At 43.4% G+C, this 15,463-nt stretch overlaps 1 protein-coding gene across 4 annotated transcripts in view; it reads right to left on the reverse strand.

The window, feature by feature from the left end:
* The window catches only part of Pkig (cAMP-dependent protein kinase inhibitor gamma), a 99,016-nt gene that overhangs the window by 16,919 nt on the left and 66,634 nt on the right, over window positions 1–15,463 (reverse strand). For all 4 annotated transcript variants that reach the window (XM_003467674.5, XM_063248291.1, XM_013150341.3 and 1 more), the window contains one exon: window positions 7,966–8,035. The gene's annotated coding sequence lies outside the window, so the exon portion shown is untranslated. The remainder of the gene's footprint in view (window positions 1–7,965; window positions 8,036–15,463) is intronic.

Here is a 15,463-nt window from a genome sequence, read left to right on the forward strand (position 1 = left end):
ACTTTACTGATCACTCAATGTGTACCAGGCTTGGGACTAGATACCCAAGATACAAACACAAGAAGACAATCATGTCCTTAAGAGAAACCCATGGTCTGGCGAGGGAGACTGACCCACTCTTAACCCTTCTTGAGTGGTAACAATGGGGAAATGTAATAGAATTACCAAAATCACTGAGAACGCTTTCGAAGTCAACCCTTTGCTTTTCTAGCAATCTATTAATAACAGGTAGGAGACAGAGCATGTGTAAGTACAGCTCACAATCATGACCCTCGTCAGCCTGTGCTCCTCATGAAGAGCATCACACCCTACATACTCGAATGTAGGGACCATTCAGTATTCTGCATGTAAATCTTTTTTTAAAAATCTCTAACAATTATTAAAAAGAGTGGTAGCTACAAGCTATAGCAAAAATACGTTCAATATAGAACAGGGGCTCAGATAATTTTAAGGAAACTGTACGCTCCTTCCCTCTCTTTCTTTATATTGTTTTGTAATAAACAAGACAGACTCCATCCTCATGAAGTCAACACTGCTAGTGAAGAGACACATACCAACCAACAAATAAAATAACAGTGGCCAAAGTGCTATGAGGCAAGGCAGGAGAGCAGCTTCTGCACAGCGATCAGGGAGCTGCTCTGAACGTCTATGGTGACACCGGTGCAGAGACCTAAGGAAGTGAGTGGGTGGGCACACCCAGTGTTCGGAGCGAAGAACAAGAAAGGCACAAGGCAGTGAGCAGTGAGTGGGCAGGGCGGTGAGAGGGAGGACTGACCAGGGCTGGCAGGCCTTCCAGGGCCTTGGAGGGCTTAGACAGACTGACTTTTGCTGGGATTTTCATCTTACCCTTTTGCTGGCATTTCCAAATGCACACTCTAATGCTTCCCTTCCAGATCAATCTTCAGAGGCTCTCCCCAGAGAACAGTGGCTCACTTATCAGAGGCTGAGAGGGAGCTCACGGGCAGACAGTGTGCCCAAAGGCTGTCTCCAACCTCCAGACAGTGGGCCCTTCCTGGGAATGCTGGTCAACAGAAACACCAGCTCAACAGAAATACACACATGAATGACTTAATGAACCGATCAACCAACAAAGTAAGACCCTCAGCACTTTCGAGCCAGCAATTAAAATAACCACCTGAGGAATGGGATCAGCAGGGAAGCACTGGCTTAGCTTACACACAACCCGGGTTCCACCCCAAGTACCTCAAGACAAACAAACAAACAAGGCAAAATATCTGAGTTCTGGCTCCTGATCAAATAAATAACAGTGGCAATAATAAAATAACTTAAAATATAAGAAAAATAAATTAAGAACACTCCTATTTGTGGTGACAGATGCTCTCTATGCATCATCTTATGAAAGCTGCACAAGAGCTGCGAACTCAGCCCCTTTTCTCAGGTAGCCACGACAAACTGGAGCCTGCATTCCACGTGGCGAACCAGCCGGCTGCTGTTCAGCCAATCAGAGGAGGAGAGAGCCTTTGGGAAAGGAGTTTAAAGGGGCTGATGTGGCAGGAGGATCTCGCTGGGACAAGCGGAGTGTCTACCTAACCTGTCCCCACCTAGTCTCTTCATTCTGTCAGTCATGCTCTACACACGAATAAGCAGGCACTCTTTCAGCAATGCTCCTGAAGATTTCTTCGAGAGGTACCGAGTGACTTCATGATCCTCAAGGCGGAAAGCCCAGGGCTGAGAAGCACTGGGATCACTGAAGGTCTTCCAGCCGGCTAGTGACTGATCAGGGCTCACTCCACATTCCCTATGACATGGATGATACTGTATCTGTCTCATCTTACGGGAGCACTGTCCTGTTACCAAACTTTCTGTACCTGTGGCTTTGCCCGGCTCAAACGGCTACCCCCATGTGAGTGGAATACATGCTACCAGTCTGAGATGAGCTTCAGGCAGTCCCTGAGCACTGAGCACACTGCCTGGTGTATAAGACCTAGTAAGTGCTTTCTAAAAGAAGAAATGAACTAATAACTCAGGAGAGACCACAGTGGGTCTGCTAACATGAATTTCAAAGAGTGACACTCAGAGGCAGTGACTGCCTAAGTGCCCTTCACATTCACAACTGCAGCAAGACAGAGAGAACCCAAGCCAGAGACTCAGATGACAGAAAGAGGATCCTGCGCTGAGCTGCCACCGGTTCTGCCGCCAGTGAGAAAGGCAGCCCCACGAAACCATCATCATCTTACAGTGCTTAGGGAAGAGCCAACCTGACAGGAAACACTGACAAATGGAAATTACTCTGAAAAAACCTTCCTTCTGCCTCGTCAACACCCAAGTGATGCATATTAGAAACATGCTTGTAGCTTCTTAGCTAATAAAGCCATTTATAAAGTACATTAGAGTTGACTTTCATTTGCCTAATTATTCCCTGGGAAATGACACACTCCACAGCACCAAGACACCCACCCACACTATTACTTTGTAAGTGTCAAAGCCCATTTGGAGATAGAAAGTAGATTAGCGGTTGTCTAGGGCTAGGGAGAAGTGGGGGCTTGGAAAGATGATGGCTGAAGGATGCGGCGTTTGTGGGTGATGAAAATATTCTAAATCGTGGTGACGAATATACCGCACGTACTGAAGGCCACTGAACTGTACACGTTAGATAAGTGAACTATGTGGTATAGGAATCCTATCTCAATAAAGCTGTTTTAAAACCTTATCTGGAGCTGGGGGTTTAGCTCACTGGCTTAAGTGCTTGCCCAGCAAGCATGAGGACATGAGTTCAATCCCTGGTACCAAAAAATAAACAAATCATAAAAAGTAAAAAACCTTATCTGAATCACAATGGAAACTCTTTTCTTCTCATGTATTGAGCTAATACATTAACGTACTACCCACTAATCTTTCCTTAATGATTTCAGATCACTAGTATGAGCGCAGCTTTTCCTGTGAGCTACAACACCACAGCAATGCTCTCAGTATTACAATGGACAGGCTGTATGAAATAGCCCCATACGTGTATTTCTGCTGTATTTTTCCCTAAAAATGCCCTTTACTTTCACTCTAAGGCTTGAAAATTAAATTCACATGCTTTACTCAAATACCACAGAGTATCAAACTTACTTACTAGGGCACTTAGAGGGTTAAATAAGGTAACATGCATCAGGCATTTAACAGTGTTCTTGGCGGTGACAAGGCAGAGTGAAGTGGTCTCCACACTGTTTTTACCGCACCAGTGTCACTGCCTGGAGCAGCCTTTCCTGGACTCAGAAACCAGAAACCCCGCGGAGCTCAGAGTGTTCAGTGAGATGAAACAGAAGCTGGGCGGTACGGTTTCATGACAGGGCTTTGGCACATCCCGAAGGACAGACATGAGCTTCAACAGTACCAGGCAACTTATCTCGATTCACCCTTAAACAGAAACACTGGTGGTCTCTCAAGATCCTGCCATCTGGGAGGCCACTTTCCAAGGGGACATAGTAGCCTGAAATGCTTTTGGGTTCTCTTGAGCCCAGTGGTTCTAAAACTTCAAGCTTACAGACACAGTTGAGAATCTGAGGGAAGCTGTGGACACTGCCCCGGAAGTGCATGAGTGCGCGTGTATGCACAGCGCTCTCACAGTCAGGAGGTGCAGCTCTAAGACGTGCGTGACATCAGCGCTCAGTCCGGAGGGGCCCGTACCTCAACACTCCACAACCGCAGGACACTAGGCTTGCCCTCCTCAGCTGGCCCTGGCCAAAAAAAACAGCCCCAGGGGCTGGCAGCTTCCTGTATCCAGGGTCTTTCCGAGGGCCCTGAGTCAGAAGGGGATGCAAGTCTGCTGCTTGAGAAACTGAAAGGTCAGGGACAAGCATCCACGAGTTTCAAACTCAAGTCAGCAAGTAAAAAATAAATAAAAAGGGCTGAGGATCAATCTTGTGCAAAAGTCCTGGATTCAATTTCCAGTACAAAAGAAAAGAGAAAGAGAGGGAGGGAGAGAGGGAGACAAATTTGTTCAATTTACTACAAGTTGTAGGTCAAACCCTGAGCTGTTGGGTCAACTCAGAGACAATGCTTTGTACTTTTACCACATAAATAAGTGCTCTTACACCAAGCCCAGGCACAAAATTATATATAATGGCTAATTAGGTAGCTGTTGTATTTTTGTTTTTGACAGAACTGGGGATTAAACCCAGGGCCTTCACACTGGGCTACAATCCCACCCCTTTTTAAAATTTTAAGGCAGGGTTTGGTGAATCATTAGATTACCCAGGCTGGGCTTGAACTGGTAATCCTCCTACCTCAGCCTCCTTGAGTGCTGGGATTACAGCTGAGTGCTGGTAACTGAATTCCAACATGTGGGAGATGGCTCAGAGTTGTGTTGCCCTAATGATGAGTGATGGTGAGCACCTCCCATGTGCACCGTTGGCCATTTGCATGCTTTCCTTGGGAAGATACCTATTTAAGTCTTGCCCATTTTAAAATGAAGTTACCTGTCTTCTCCTACTGCGTTGTGTAAGTTTCGGTATTAGCCGTTTATCTAGGTATTTCTCTCATTTTGACAGCTGTATTTCATTTTCCTATTTCCTTTGCTGTGCAGATACTTTTTAGTTAAACGTAGTCTCTTTTGTTTAGTATTTTCTTTTGTTGCCTGTGCTTTTGCTGTCATAGCCAAAGAAAAACATTATTATTGAGACCAATGCAACGGAGCTTTCCCATGTTTTCTTCTAGGAATCATATGGCTCCAGGGCTTACATTTAAATTTTTAATTCATTCTCAGTTGATGTTTTTGTATATAAGGACCCAATTCATTTCTTACACATAGGTATCCAGTTTTCTCCCTTATTGAGGAGATTATCCTTTGTCCATTGTGCATTCTTGACAACTCTGTCAGAGAGCAGTTAACCATATAACTGTGAGTTGGTTTCTGGACTTCCTATTCTGTCCCATTGCCTATTATTATGCTAATATCATACCATTTTGATTAGCTTTGTAACTTAAAATGAGGCACTCTAATGCCTCCAGCTTTGTTGTTGTTACTCAAGATTGCTTTCGTCATTCTGAGTCTTTTACATAGTTTCATATGAACTTTAGGATCACTTTTTATTTCTATGAGAAATGCCGCTGGAATTTTGATAGAGAGGGCATTAAATCTGCAGACTATTTTGGGTAGTGTAGACATTCTGACCATATTAATTCTGTTGAGCAGATCTTTAAATGGCTGCATGTGCACTCAGCCTCCTTTCAGAGGAGCTGTCTTCATGGCTGGCTCCCCTCAAGGAGCCCTTTGGGGTGCTTGCCAGGTCAGAGCAGTTGGCAGTTTTTCTGGCGGAGAAATAACAGTGGGATTCGCTGCATGTGGGGCCCTCTTTGCTCAGATGAGCAGGAAAATGACTGGAGAAATGAGCTGGCCCACTCCTTGCTACCAGGCATTATGTCCCTGCGGCAGAAAGGTGGCTCTTCTACATAATGTTAGTACTTGCAGAAAAGACTCAATCAAGGGAGAAGCTAAATGGACCTGCAGTCCCCAGGATTTAGTTCCAGATCATGTTTTAGTTATCTGAGGGCCCTGAACAGAATTTTTGAGACTTGGCAGAGAGCAGAGGAGCTGTCTCTTGATTTCTCTGTGGCCCCCACAATGTGTGAAAGGTCTGCAGGAGCAGGAACAGAATGGAAAATGCACAGCGGCCTGAGACAGGCTTCAGACACTGGCTCTTCTACGTCCCGTGTCACTACGGGCAATTAGCAGCTCTGGAATTCTTCGGTCCGTGGATGCGGCCACACATCCCGGGTCTTTAGTCAGCGTTTGCTGCCTTCCTGCTGGAGGCTGAGCACTGAGCTGTAGGGAGAGAGAACTGCGAGACCGACCCGAGGCTAAGGCTTCTTCACTGTCCTTACCACAGGGGATAAGACGCATCTCCAGGAGTCTTAGATCCTCCTGAGTATTTCAGCAAATCCTTCTTTGGCAAACAAAGCAAAGGTGTTCACCTGGAAGCCCCAACTCATGCAAAACATTCACAGTTAAATGAGAGGAGAAAGTAATACTATCTTTTAATAGACAAGGAAGCTGCTGCTCACAGTGTGAGGTGCCTCACCCACATCTGCCTTACTCCGCTGTGTCCTGGATGCCTCCACCCACTCACCTACCACCACCTCCTGGCTCCGCATCTACAAAACCTCTCTGCTCTCAGGCTCTGCCCTTGTTGCTTTGAAGACTCAAGGAAAGGTAAAATGCAAGCACTGAGAAGGAGGCAACAGAGGTAGGAAGGGGAAGCACGGAGCTCTACTTGGGCCATTCTCCAGGCAGAGGGTCTCCTTCCTATGCCTGACTCTCCGATAACATCACATAGTCCCTTTCCACTCAGCTGCAAGACAGGCCACATTCCCTTGAGGCTACCTATTTCCACACCAGCCACAGCCTCTGCTTGCACCAGGCACCCATCGAAGCCCACGTGCCCTCTCCTGGCTCCAGGCCCCCCCCACACCCTTCCTGAGGCCCGCAGTGCCTGCTTTGGGCACCATCTCCCACGCCCTTCCAGCCTTGGTTCCTTTCCCCTCACCGCAGACAACTGTCACGCTACTGCCCAGACCTGCAAGCTGTTGTCTGAAACTTTGGCCCTGGTAAGTTCCCAGTGTCCAGTTCATAGGACCTCTATAAACACTTGCTGAATAAATGTACAGATGAAAAGGACTTTTCCTGACCTCAACAGGCATTTATACTGAGCTGCACTGTTCCTGTATAGTGCTGAGGACAGAAAATAACAAGTCTTCCTCCCCCACAGTCCTTAGAGTTTATTTTTATTTTTATTTTTTTTTTTTATTTTTTATCGGTACCAGGGATCGAACTCACGACGCCTCCTTGCAAGGCAGGTGCTTATACCGCTGAGCTAAATCCCCAGCCCCAGTCCTTAGAGTTTAGGGACAAAAACAACATGGAACTAGGTGTGATGGCATGCTCCTGTAATCCCAGCACTCTGGGAGGCTGAGGCATGAGGATTACAAATTCAAGCTCAGACTTAGGCAACTTAGTGAATCAGTGAGACCCTATCTCAAGATAAACAAATTTAAAAAGACTGGGGATGCAGCTCGTTGAAAAAGGCCTAGGTTCAACTCCCAGTGCCAAAAAAAAAAAAAAAAAAAAAAAAAGCAATACAGATCTGACAATCTCTTTAGCTTGTCCCCAGGGGTCTTCAGCATCCCTGTGACAATTCTAGCTATGGAAAAGACCCCGGTAGGTGTAGACCATCTGGGCCCTGCAGTCTTTGATTCTGATACTTTTAGCAGTTACATACACAGATGCCTGAGTGGGTGAGAAATCTCTACATAGCCTATACTCTCAATTTGGCAATGTAAAAAAAAAAAAAAATTACTGGATTTACAGATAAACAGGAGTGCTTTAGATGAAAAGCTAATTAGCATGTTACCTTGGATCTAAAATTACTAATTTATGCCATATGCATTTAGATAGCAGAAAACTACAAGCAATACTCATGAAGTCATAAACTTCCAGACCAGCCATTCCCACTCTATGAATTACAATTTGTTTCTAAACAGAAGGGGCCAGCATCGCACCCTCTCAGCAGCCTACCGGACTACATTAATTTCTTTGGGCTGGTTTTGCTTCTGTTGGCTTCTCTAATACAGCATTAAAGTGAGATCTCCCAGTATGTACCCTGGTCTTTGTGGAAATGGATTTAAAGTAAATACATGAGAGAAAAGCAGCCATCACACCCAAAGTTGCTAAGAACTCCTGTGTATGATTGTATCTGCTGAAGAAATCCATTAAGCCGCAGAGGGAACTGTCTTTCTGATGCTATAAAGAAACTGCCTGTAAATGGAATCATGACTGTGAAATTGCATTGCGCTGTTACATAACATCTTAAAAGAACCATCCTGACTTTTTTTCATGGGACCAAATCTCCTTCCTAATTTCATTTGAGCCTAGTTATTTTCTTTCTTCAAACAGGAAAAAAAGGCTTTTAGACAAACATTATGATGCTATGGTAGCACAGTATGAATAGCATCACTACCCACCTGGCTTAATTTCTTTTTTCTGCTTGCATCTCTTCAAATTTTCCACTCTTGACTCATCAATGTGGAAATTCTAAGGAAGTAGAAGAAAAACAGCGCTTAGAGCCACTCATACTTTACATTGTAAAATGAAACCATCTTTTGGGAAAACAAGTTAACAATATCTGAGAACATATTAAGCGTGCGCATCCTCTGAGTCAGCCGACATTCAGGAATTCATAGCATGGATTACATTCATGTGAGCGAAAGGATAGGCGGGGGATTTGTGTAGCCTCAAAAAATGGGGAAAATGACATAAACATCTGCTAACAGGGAATGAGCTGAATTATAGTGTATTAGAATGAGAAACTGTACAGCTGTCTCAAAGAATGAAGATTTCACTGTATTGACATAAAAAATGCACATACTTGGTTGATAAAAAGTGTATTGTAACGTAGTATCTGCCTGGCAAATGTGAGGTCCTAAGTTCTATTCCTGGTACCCCCCAAATAACAACAACAACAAAAACAACAAAACTATATTGTAAGCTGGGCATGGAAATGCTTGCCTGTAATTCCAGCAGGTTGGGAGGCCACGACAGGAGACTGTCAAGCTGGAACGCAGCCCAGGCAACTTAGTGACAGAGAGGGACCGTCTCAAAAAAAAAAACTTTAAAGAGCTGGGGAAGTAGCTCAATGCAAAGATTGTGGGCTTGTTCCTCAGTACAGCCAGAAAAATAAAGTGGATTATATAATTGCACATATTATTGCTCTAATAAAGATAGTCATAAGATTGTTTTTCTTATGAAAAAGTACAGCATTTATAAACATATTCATTTAAAATTTTAAAGTGCACAGAAAAAGGCAAACAGTAAATGACAAGAATGGTTTTCTTTGAGACTCAAACTGGAAAAAGGAAAGCAAAGACTGTAGAGTACCTATTTCTGTTTTGATTGAGAACTTTTAAAGAAGTATATGTAACTTTAACAACTACCAAACATATTGTCTATGTAAAACTTCACATCAAGTTCAAATATCAAGAGCAGGGGAAAAAAGACATTTTCAAACAAAGACTGAGCAAGTTCACCACTCACAGACCCTAGGGACATTCTCCAAAAGAAAGGAAACTGGGCTGCGCTCTGGGGATGTAACTCAGGGGTAGACTGCTTGCTTAGCACATACAAGGTCCTGGATTTAATTCCCAGCACTGCCAAAACAAAGACGAGGAGGAGGAGGAGGAGGAGGAGGAGGAGGAGGAGGAGGAGGAGGAGGAAGAGGAGAAAGAAGGAGGAGGGTCAGCAGCAGCAAAACCAAGGATAGCATAGGAGCAGGACCAGGACAGACATGGGGAAGGGAGGGGGAGACGAGGGGAAGGAGAAGGAGAGGGAGGGCAGGAGGAGGAGAGGGGGAAGGGGACGGGAGGAAGAAACAAAATACAGAAAATATGTGAGATTTTATAATCAGTACGGAGAAAAGACATTAGTAAGCATACTAGTAAATTTTTTAAGTACTAATTGAATAAAGCAAAGCTAATGGGTGATAAAAGTAAATCTGACAACATTATTTGATAATAACACGGAGGCGGGAAAAAAGATCAGTTCTCTGCTGAAGCTGGGCATGGTGGTACACGCCTGTAATCTCAGCTGGGTGGGAGGCTGAGGCCGGCCTGGAAAACTTACTGAAATTCTATCTTGAAATAAAAAGGGCCAAGGATATATAGTTCAGTGATATAACAGTTGCCTAGTATGTGCAAGATTCTGGATTCAATCCTTAGTACTATGAACAACAATAAAAAAGGACCTGTTTAAGTTCCTCGATGATTCAGGAAAAACAAATACTGCTTTACTTTAAATAATATACCCATGATACATACTACAGTATTAAAGATTAAAAACAAAAAAGTAGAAATAGAGTGCATAAGTGTCAAATCACCACGTTCTCTAGAAAAGACTATCAAGGCTGGGGATGCAGCTCAGTGGCAGAGTACTTGGCTAGCATGCACAAGGGCCTGGGTGTGATGTCCAGCATCACAGAGAGAGAGAGAGAGAGAGAGAGAGAGAGAGAGAGAGAGAGAGAGAGAGAGAGAGAGAGAGAGACAGAGAGAGAGAGAGAGAGAGAGAGAGAGAGAGAGAGACAGAGAGAGAGAGAGAGAGAGAGAGAGAGAGAGACAGAGACAGAGAGAGATACAGAGAGACAGAGAGACAGAGAGAGAGAGACAGAGAGACAGAGAAGACAGACAGACAGAGAGACAGAGATAGAAGAGACAGAGAGAGAGAGACTAATTTTTAACATATGTCAGTCTTTTCTCAAATTATCATATAATTTCATTTAGGTTTCCATAAAAATATCAATACACTTTTAGAAGGAAGGAAGGAATACAATTATGCTTTAACATTCATATGGAATAATAAATATGTATGAAAATTGGCCAGAAATAGTCAAGAAAATTATGAAAAATGGAGGATTTGTCTTCTGAGATAATAAAAAAATACTGTAAAGATATTACAATAAAAAGATATGGTACTAACATAAGAATAGAAAAATACATCTGTGTACTAGAAAAACCAGGTCAGAAATACATACAAGTAAACTTATTCATGGAATTTCAGTGTGGAAGGAAAATAATGGTTTGTGTAAGAAACAGGGATAGCATAACTAGAACACAGCTAGACCAAGACCACTCACTATATAAACACAGGTCCGGAAGGGCCTGGATTAAATTAATTTTAACAATAAAAGCATTAGAAAAATAATAGGTAATGTTATATACAAGCAAGATGGCCGTTTACAACATACAGAAAAACAGAAAATAGACATGTTTTACAATAAAAATTATAAATTTTATGATAAAATAACCAAACAATAGATTAGGAAAAATGTTTGCAGCACTACTGAAGTACTAACATGAACACATAAAGACATCCTGCAACTGAACTGAGAAAAAAAACACGTAAGAAAAACAGGTTAAGGAAATTCAGAGAACAATGAAGTGGCCAGTTAACAAGACACACGTTCACGCTCACCAATACTGCGCAACACACAAACCAAGCAACTGTCAGACACCATTTTCCCCATCAGCCTTGCCACAAAATAAAAACAACAGAGACAGAAGGAGAGGAGATAAGAGGGACAGAACGCCTAATGTTGGTAAAGACTCGGGGAACTGGAAGGGCTCAGATATTGTGGAGTGTAAACCGCTACACATTTTATAAGGTAGGACAGCATTATTTATGACAATGTCAAACACAAATACGCTTTGACTCAGTAATACTGTTTTTGAAATGTAATCTACAGAAATAAAAAGCACATGCATGTAAGGATATTTAATACCACAATATTTTTAGTAGGAAACATTGTCCGGCCGAGCTCATTTTTTGCTGCTGTAAGCAGAATTCCAGAGACTACATCATTTATAAAGAGATGAGACTGATTCTGGCTCGTGCTTCCAAAGGTCTAGGAGCCCGGCACCATCAGCTCAGCTCCTGGTACAGTCCTGCTGGTAGGGAAAGGAACACAAGGCGCACACAGAAGAGAGGGGGGACCAAGGAGCCACCTGGCTCTCCCAGCCTGCTATGGGGAGAGCTGACAGAGCCCGCCAGAACCCTGTCCCCAGAGGAGGACACCAACACTGCTCCAAGGCTCCCACTCCCAGCACTGCACACCGGCAGTTAATCCTGATACGAGTTTCAGCAGGGACAAACCACTTTCAGACCACAGTAGCCACAAAGATACACATCTGTCAAAGCAGAAATGGCTGAGTGCACTGTGCCACTTCTAGATCCACAGGCCTGATATATCTAAAAGAGTGAATTCGATCTACACCTACTGGTATAGATATATATTATTCATTAGGAAAAATAAATCGCAAAGTAATTGATGAAGCATGACCCCCCCCCACTATGACAAAACAACCACAAACATAATTAAACTATATAGCCATTTAAAAAGGAGTTTAGGCTAGGTGTGGTGGCACATGCCTATAATCCCAGCACTCAGGAGGCTGAGGTGGGAGGGTCACTACAAGTTCAAGACCAGGCTGAACTACATAGGGAGACATTGCCTCAAAAAAGCAATGAATGAATGAATGAATGAATGAATGAGCGAGCTTGGGAAAGACCAGAAGGATAGTCACCAAACTATGATACTGATTACCTCAGAAGAATAGAAATGGGCTAATGTGAAGCCTGTGAAAGGTTTTGAGCAGAGTTGGCAAGACTGCATCTATATTTTAAAATAAATTAGACAATAAAAAAAGAAGAAGAAATAGGAGTTGCAGGGATAGGAGGCGGTTATAACTTTTTCTATAAATAATTTCAAATTGTTTAGTTAGGAGTATGAAGATTACTTAAGGGGAAAATTAATAAAATAATAAACATATTGGAGCAGAGAAAGAATATTGGTAAAATATGTTACTATAACCTATTTATTCATATGATTTTAATCACATTTATTGTCATATTTGTTTCTTTTTGATCAAAATAGAACAGGTCTTCCACTAACTGTTTTGAAAGTTATAAGCCAAATTAAAAAAAAAAAAAAAAAGCTCATGGGGGCAAAGAAACTTTACTTGAAACAATGTCCCCCTTTAAAATCCAAAAGCAAGCCTAGAACTTTCCCTCCTCCACAGCAAGCGCCTCCACTGCCCAGAATGGCTGGGTGCTGGGGAGCAGACCCACAACCCACAGGGCACCCGCTCCCTGGCCGGCTTCTCCAAATAGAGGGCACAGGGTCAGGAATCCAGATAAGAGAAATGGGATGTTTTGTAAATTATTTATTTTGTAAATTATTATTTGGATGGAAACAAAATGAAACAAAAGAGGAAAGGAGCAAAACAGCATCCATAACAGGCTCCTGACAGAAAGCAACTTATGCTTGAATCTGCCATTTCAAAATTGCCTGCTCTCCCCTGATGAAGGCTTTGCTTTTATTTCACTGATAATACATAATGCACTGAAGTAACTCTGCCCATTTTAACAGGCCTTCATATTTTGCAAAGCGTAGTGTGTGGCGTCCACCTCCCCCTGGTCCACTCTTGTTTCTAATCCATTCTCTAACAGCAAGAATCCTCTCCAAAGGCCCACCTATCACCTTGCCTGGCAACTGGCTATATCAGGTGCTCAATGAACACTGACTGAACTCATAAAAGTTTTATTGAAGTGAACTTAAGGCAGGGCTCAAATGTTACTGCTCCTCTTTCTGAGGCTCTCCATGGCTCTCTGTGCCTCTCTAGGGCACATTATCTGTGTTAGAGTCATCTGAGTCTTTTCCCTTCATGAGACCATGAGAAATTGAGTCTTATTACCTTGATATTTCCCACAGCACTCTGCATAAGGCCTAACACAGAGAAGGATTCATGAATAGTGCAGGCCAGTACACATAGAGGTAGCAGCCCTCACCCAGCTTGCTGTTCCTCCCGCTCTGTGGACCATAGCACAGGATATCAGCATCCTCATGGCATGCAAACATAACTGAGACTGCCCAAAAGAAATCAAGATTAGTGCGAATCCTGAGGTTCAGTGGCAATTTGTGGGTTAGAGGATGGGCAGAGAGGCCCTTATTTAAAAACCACAGAAATGGAATCACTAAGTGGTGCTTTAAGTATGTTTTTCTGTATTGTCTAGGAACATTTTCTTCCTTGAATATGTTCTAATTTTGTAAGCAGGAAAAATCCCCACAATAGACTCAAAAAAACAAACCAAGAGAAAATTCAGTGGGAATTTTAGACAACAAAATCACTTATCCCTATGTTTCCTTACTAGGTCTGAGGCTCCCAATTCAGGTCCCTCCCAGGCGAGGACCCTGCATTTTGTGAGCAAGCGTTCTCTCCACTGCTCTGAGGCACAGGGGACAGGAAGGTGCTAGGAGGGAGCCCTTCTCTCATATCAGCAGCTCTCGGCTCTCCCAGTGGGAACGCTGGCAGAGCTCTCAGCCCCAGGAGCTGGAGAAGAGCACAGGACTAATGAAGTAGCATAAGATCAGGACCTCACAGGATGTGATCCACTGCCTGCATTCTGTAGCCCCTATGCAAGCTTCTCTCGTGCAGTTTTTCACATGCCATCGTAATCATTTTCTCACCTGCCATCTCCCCTGATGCACAGAGAACACCACAAGACCGGTGGCTGCTTCTTTCTAATCATCCTATTCTTGTAGTCCAGTGCTTAATACAAGAAGGCTCACAACACATATTTGAACCCAGGGCTCACACAATGCGAGGCCAATGCTCTACCATTGTTCTATAACCCAAGCCCTCAATTCATATCCATTGAATAGCAGAGACCACACCTATAAAGTACTACACATAACTGATGCAGAACTCTGGGACACAGTAAGAATGCATTAGCTACCAGATCCTTCATTTCCTTTGTGGCTTAAGATCCATTATTCAGTCCTAAAGAGTCAAGTGGAAGCCAGTAATTTCTTGGAAGACTAACAAAGCTTCTTTTAATGTTGAGAAATGTAGGCTTTCTCCGGTAAGAATGGATGCATTTTAATCTGCAATTCAGAATCACTTGGCATCATAACTAACTGTAGCTTCCAAAGAAACTGCTCCTTGAAGGAATGATGCTCAGCGTCTTCATATGGCACTGCTGAAGGATTTCCAGGAGACAGTGAGCTCAGTCTTGGGCTATATTAATAACCTGTTTCCAAGGTGTATGTGTGAGGCATGCCACCACTTTCCTCTGGGAAATGGCAGTGCCCACAAGGCCCAAGCACCATCTTTGCAGAGCTTCACCTCCTCACTACCACCTTAGGAAGACAGTGAGTTTTTAATTATCAGCACCTCAAGATCTTGGAGGTCTGGGTTAGGAGAAAGAGGTGCCAGCTTCCTACTATCCAGGTCCATGGCTGCTTTTATGGTACCAACACTCTGCCTTCAAAGGGCTTGATTACTGGGGAAAGTTGCAGCTTTAAAATATGCCAAGGAGCTGTGTGAACTGTCCTCTAACCATGACCTTAACTCAAACAGTTACTAAATAACACATCCTCCTGAGGATTAGGGTTTCTCTTGGCTTTAAAGATAAAGGGCTCTGGGCTGGGGTCATAGTTCACCAAGAAGAAATAAAGCAAGGCAGGCAGGAGAGAGAGAGGGAGAAAGAAGAAGAGGAAAAAAGAAAAGGAAAGGGAAGGAAAGATAGATTGAAGATAGATACAGAGTAGATAGACAGCTCTTTGATTAACGCCCTGGCTATCGCCATCTTCTCCTTACAGCACTAGCAGTCACATTTAAGTCAAAAGAAGGCAGGTTAGGGAGGCAAAAGAAGGGATTCCCCTCCCCTCTTTCGCCCTCTCCCATGCTAAACTAGAAACTAGGAAAAGTAGGTTTTAAGTTAAAAATAAGATGTGCCAGCCTTTCTCCTAGGCCCTGTCACAGGGGTGAGCCAAGCAGACACAAAGACAGGTTGCCAGCGGTCTAGTGGAGACAAGAAATTGAAATTACACCAACATGTAAGCGCAGTTCAGGTAAACTCTAGAAAGCAGTTCAGGCTAATATGGGAACATATAGTAGAGATTTACTCCCAGTC

Source organism: Cavia porcellus, unplaced genomic scaffold (genome assembly GCF_034190915.1).
Source record: "Cavia porcellus strain 051 isolate PalLab524CR breed Dunkin Hartley unplaced genomic scaffold, mCavPor4.1 scaffold_5, whole genome shotgun sequence".
NCBI lineage: Eukaryota > Metazoa > Chordata > Mammalia > Rodentia > Caviidae > Cavia > Cavia porcellus.